The sequence below is a fragment of the Cupressus sempervirens genome, chromosome 9 (genome assembly GCF_028749045.1).
Source record: "Cupressus sempervirens isolate cs-2001-9-10 chromosome 9, ASM2874904v1, whole genome shotgun sequence".
NCBI lineage: Eukaryota > Viridiplantae > Streptophyta > Pinopsida > Cupressales > Cupressaceae > Cupressus > Cupressus sempervirens.
In genome coordinates, this window is record NC_143126.1 from 479,087,493 (window position 1) to 479,093,592 (window position 6,100).

The 6,100-nt window shown below is 35.3% G+C and overlaps 1 pseudogene; it reads left to right on the forward strand.

Moving 5' to 3' along the window:
• Positions 1 to 1,909: 1,909 nt before the first annotated feature.
• LOC149539407 (G-type lectin S-receptor-like serine/threonine-protein kinase At2g19130 pseudogene) lies at positions 1,910 to 4,503 on the forward strand (annotated as a pseudogene).
• The last annotated feature ends 1,597 nt before the right edge of the window (positions 4,504 to 6,100 follow it).

Sequence of the window (6,100 nt, forward strand, 5' to 3'; positions counted from 1 at the left end):
ATACACCAAAGATTTTCTCTTAAGCACTACATAATTTGAAAATAAGTCATTAAATCTTTTAATAATAATCACATGGTATTAAACACCTTATTTTTAATATCTATGTAGCTAGGTTCTATTCAACACCTATTTCAATGCAACAACCAGTCTTACAACATTGGTGGTAACACTGGGTTATTTTAAAAGGAATGCATGACCAAAAGAGTAATAGTTGATCACACTCCATAGTAGTAGTTGTCTGTAATGTTTTTGCCTATGCACACATATAAATATAGGTGCAGAACTATTCACAATATTTGTATTGGTTCAACTCTCTTAGATTTGATTTAAATACAGAAAAGCTTTCATTTTCTTTGCACTAATTTATATATTCAAGCATCATGCTTAGCTATCGTATATTTCCATTTTCTACCTTAATATTGTAGTTTGATTTTTTGATAGATTAATCTATAAATCATTGCACATACATGAAAACCCAGATTTGACTCATGGTCTTCCAAATGAGGATTGATGTGAAGGATGTCCCTACTTAGCACGAATGACATCTTAACATTCCAAACATTTAATGGAGTCTTGTATATGATTACTACTAAAATATCAGTTTGCACATAACTGACCTTGATTATAGAACAAATATTCTCTATGAGATTTGTGTACATTGAATCTTTTTAAAAGATAATTGAAACCCTAGCATGATAATTTTGAAAGCTCAAAAAAATTCTCCTTTGATCTAATCACTTACACTTATCAATGGGTGAAAAAGATTCATGTGATCACTATAAATCCTTTTCATCTCTAGAATATTTCCAATTTTGGAAAATGCATTATACATCAAAACATATAGTACTTTTACTAATGTTCCATCCAATCTATTCCAAGTCCTCAAATAGGATTTGCAATTGTTCCAATCTTTCTACATTAAACAATGCCTATATGAGGCCATTGATGGTGTCAACTGTAATTGACAACCTATTATTCAACATTTGATCTAATGTAATATGTGCTTGCTTGTGCTGACTACTTAGACCATATGCACATATCAGACCTTTCTAAACCATTGCATTTATGGTCAACTTTGACAACTAAACCTACCCAAATATCTCTTTACCAATCTCCCACATATTATGTTTTTCGCAAAACACAATCAAAGTAACATGACATGAATAGTATTCGACTAGCATGTCACTCTTCAAAATGCAATGAACTTGGAAAACAGTTATCTCTCAACACCCCATCTTACAATCAATCATGGCCATAGATCTACATGAATGAAAAATCATCTAGAGACCATAAAACATGACAAGCTTTCGCAAGCTCCTTCATGTTTACATTTCATATGTAGTCGTGTGATGACTTATCCACTCCACAATTTTGTCTCCTTCTTTATGTCCTCGAATTTTTTTAAATCATCCTATACTCTTCCTTGTAAATAAATACCATATCTATCAACTTCTCATTACATGTACTAAAAATGCGCAACTCTATTTTAGATGATATATAATATGATTGTAACACTTTGAATTTAACACGGTAAAAACAGTGTAAAATGTTACCCAGGTATTTCTCTACGGGAATAAAATAAAATGTAGTTAAAAATAAAGTCAAGATTGATGTAAAATACTCACCAGGTCTTCTCAAATTTCTTTGCAAATAAGTTTGACTTGACTGGCACGCGGTCTAATTGCCTACAAACACCGTCCCACGCGACACTGCAATAGACCAAAAATGCATCATCCAACAAGGAGCAAGAAGATATTTTTGACATTCAATTTGTTACGGCAATTATCATGAATCTGTTTTGAGGACCACTCTCATGATCGACACCGTTCATGTACCTATCACTTTGGAAATATTTCTCTTGAACACTTCTCGTGTTATTTTGATGGCAGTCTTTAATATTACTCTGAAGATGGATGAGAAGACGGCAAAATTCCGCTTTAGCCTGCTTTTTGCTGTTACCGTGCTTATTCATCTCAAGAGTTATGCTGCTGCAGTCGAAGCTCGAGACACTCTCTCCTTGGGAGCCTCGCTGGCTGGAAATCAGATATTAATTTCAAAGAACGGCACATTTGAATTGGGATTCTTCAGCCCAAATGGAACCAAAAACTGGTATATTGGAATCTGGTTTGCCAATTTACCAGAAAAGACGATCGTGTGGGTGGCCAACAGAGAGACTCCCGCGAGAAACAAGCCTGGTATTTTGAAGCTGTCGAGAGAAGGTAAATTGGATCTGTTTGATGCAGAGGGCGAGGCCATTTGGTCGGTCAACACATCAAACAAGGCATCCCGGGCTGTGATGTTAGATTCCGGAAATTTTATCATACTGAGCGATGAGAACAAAAATAAAACAGTTTGGGAGAGTTTCGAGAATCCCACAGATACTTGGATCCTGCCTGCGATGAGATTAGGGGGACACAAAAAGCTGGTGTCTTGGAAAAACTCATGGGATCCGGCTCCTGGGCTTTTCTCCAATCAAGTTGACCCATCTGGCGCTACCCAATTCGTGCATATATGGAATAATTCTGAGAAGTACTGGGAGAGTGGAGTTTGGGATGGTAAAATTTTCAGTAATCTTCCAGGACCGACGAACCAAGAGTTAATGAATGTCAGTGTTGAAATTACCAGCTCTGGTATGTACGTACGAATGACTACGACTCAAAAGACGAATTTCGTCATGATGAAGTCCGGAGATACTCGAACCTGTATGTTCGATGGCAAAGCGTGGAATTTGTTATGGTCTAAGCCCACAGATGAATGTGGCGTGTATGGTCTCTGTGGTGCTTTTGGAACCTGCAACTCCAACAATCTTCAGCATTGCAGCTGTGTGGAGGGCTTCACACCGAAAGACAAGCAAGCCTGGGATTCGCAAGAGTGGTGGTCCAGTGGCTGTGTTCGCCAGAGCCCCTTGAATTGCAGTACCGACATATTCATCGACTCCAAATCAACGCTATCTTATGATGATCACGCTCTGTCCTACTCTGCCCCCGCAACTAAGAGGGATTGCGAGAAAGCCTGCCTCAGCAACTGCTCGTGCACTGCTTATGCTTTCAATCCGCCTTCTGGCCTCTGCCAAATCTGGTCTGGATCTCTTTTTAACTTGCGCAACTCTCTGTCAGAAAGCAATTCGAATGTCTTCATTCGAGTAGCTGCCCCTTCCCTTCCAAGTTTTAATCCACCATCGCCCTCAATTAAATTAAAAACCGTTCTGCTTGTAGTGCTTGGTAGTTTCATTGCTCTTGTCATTTGTTTGGGTATCTTTTCATTTTTAATGCGGACGAGGCGTCATGATCGGGCGCTACGATCTATTCAGAGTTGTGAAGATTTTTCCGACCCTTTTCTTAGAATGTTCAGTTACAAGGAGTTGAAGATTGCGACCAGGAACTTCAAGTCGAAGCTGGGGAGCGGAGGATTCGGCTCAGTGTTCAAAGGATCTCTTCCAGACGGTGCACTTGTCGCCGTGAAGAAATTGGAGTCCAATTCAAGCCGAGATGAGAAGCAATTTCGAGCGGAAATCAATTCTTTGGGAAGCATACAACATGGGAATTTGATCAGGCTTCGAGGGTTTTGTGCAGAAGCATCCAGAAGGTTTTTAGTTTATGACTACATGCCCAACGGCTCTCTAGATTCCCTGGTCTTCACGAATAATTCCAAAAGTGAAAGAAAGATGCTCGACTGGAAGACCCGATTCCAGATCGCTTTAGGCACAGCACGAGCTCTAGTTTACCTTCATGAGGAATGCAGAGAACGCATCATTCACGGGGATATAAAGCCTGAGAACATTCTGCTCGATGCTGATTTCTTACCCAAGTTGGCCGACTTCGGCATGGCAAAGCTTCTGAGCAGAGATTTCAGCCGCGTGTTGACCACAACGAGAGGAACGAGAGGTTATTTGGCTCCGGAATGGATTTCGGGCGTTCCCATCACTACAAAGGTTGATGTATACAGCTTTGGTATAACGCTTTTGGAAATCATTTCAGGGAGAAGAAGTATAGATTTAAATGTCCAAGATTCAAGCATGTATTACTTTCCTGCGTGGGCTGCAACTCAAATTAGTCAGGGGAACACGGTTAATATTGTGGAAAAAGGTGTTGCCGAGGAGAAAGATATTGAAGAGATGAGAAGAGCAGTAGTTGTAGCATTGCTATGCATTGAGAGGGAGGAGGAGATGAGGCCAAGCATGGGGCAAGTGGTGCTAATGCTAGAAGGGAAGACAGAACTTCCATCTCCTCCGCAAATGAACAATGGAAGAAATGGTAGCGACAGTAATACCGATAGCAATGGCGATGGCGATGTGATTGATATAGAATAATGCAGTAGAGTCTGCCTCTCAAAAATGGGAGCTTGTACATAGTAAAAACTATAACTAACTAGATTTATAATAACTATTAATTCTAGGAGATGGGATAGTAAGAAATAAAGCTAGATTTATAAAAATTATTCATTCTAGTAGATGGGATAGTAAGAAATAAAGCTAGGGACTGATTGTGCAAATCCAGAAAAGTTGGGGGCTAATTGTTGAAGTTTTGAGAGTTCTTGAAAAGCATTGTTGGAACTTTGGAGATTTGGATGATCACATAAACATATTTAATTGTTATTGCTTAGTGTAATAGTGATATAGTTTTTTTAATTAAAGTAGGCTTTGTCTCCTTGTCAAGATTAATATTTGTTGTTTCATTATATTTCAATATTCTTGTTTCTATATTTATGGAGAATATCTTTGTTTATATGAATTTCATATTTTGTATTAGTAGTTTATTCTTTTTTTATACAATTTAGTGTGTAAAAATAATTTTTCACAATTTCATAAAGGAAATTTGTTAACAAAGAGATAAATGTAGATTAAAGAATTTGTTCTTCCTAAATTTTTATCAATGATGAAAATTCTTGTATAATAAAAATCATTTTTTCTTACTGTATTAGACAATGTGAGCTCGATTATGTTTGATATCTTTAAGAATATTTTAATATATAGATTTGGGATGCCACATTAGGCCATCAGCTTTGTTTTTCCATATGCCTTACTTAGTAAAAATAAATAACTCAATTTATTTAAGTTGTCACTAGTGATAAATCCACAATCTTTCTTCACATGACTCAAAAGAACACTACCTCTGTTGATAATGATAACAATATTTTATTTTAAACACTTACAAAGAAATTTCTTAATATACATAGAATGATAACATACATTTGATTTCAATAAACATTTCTACACAAGAATCAAACCTGACTAAAACAAAAATTTCCCATTAGTCTGATTGTACCCTATAAAGTGACATGTTAGAGAAAGTAACTCAAACATTAATTAAATCACCTTTCATTACTTTAAAGGAGACTCATTTCACACTCTCAATACCTTCTGCTATTTTAATATTACTATGCAAAATTTTAGATGAAATGAATGCATCATTATTGTAGATATATAGCAAAGCTAGGATGTCGAATTTTAATCAATATGATTTATCATTACATTGCAATGATTTATTAAGAAGGTTTTTTTTTTTCAACAGATTATATTAATTTATCACATAATAATTAATTTATAAATTAAAATCAAACAAATTTATTTAGGCAAATATAATAGCATGAAACTATCTAATAAAACCTATTTGAAGCTATGCATTTTAGAAAATAAAACTTACATTATTATTTTTGTTTTCTCCTATAAATGAACAAATATTTCATCAATGAAATAGTCATGAATTACAAATCTTTAAATTATATAATTGATTTAGCGGGCAACAAGAATCACACAGTGGCTTGTATTTGCCATATAGTTTGATTAACTGGAATAGCAAAAGAAATGATTTTAAGAGTTATTAAAACAAATGAATAATAGAAACAAAAATAATTACATTTGATTGGTTGATATAGAAATATTAATCACTATTTTGATTATAAAATTTTTAATTGTAATTTATAAATTTCAATTATAGAGTGTGTTGCAAGTATCAAGTACAAAGTATAAATTGAGTTATTCACAAATTTTGACTATGCTAAAATCTGTGTGTAGTGAACTAGATTAAAATAATGAGATTTGAAGTTATAATGAGATGATAAGCAATTCTGAGTAGAAATCAGCTCACTTGGAAATATACAA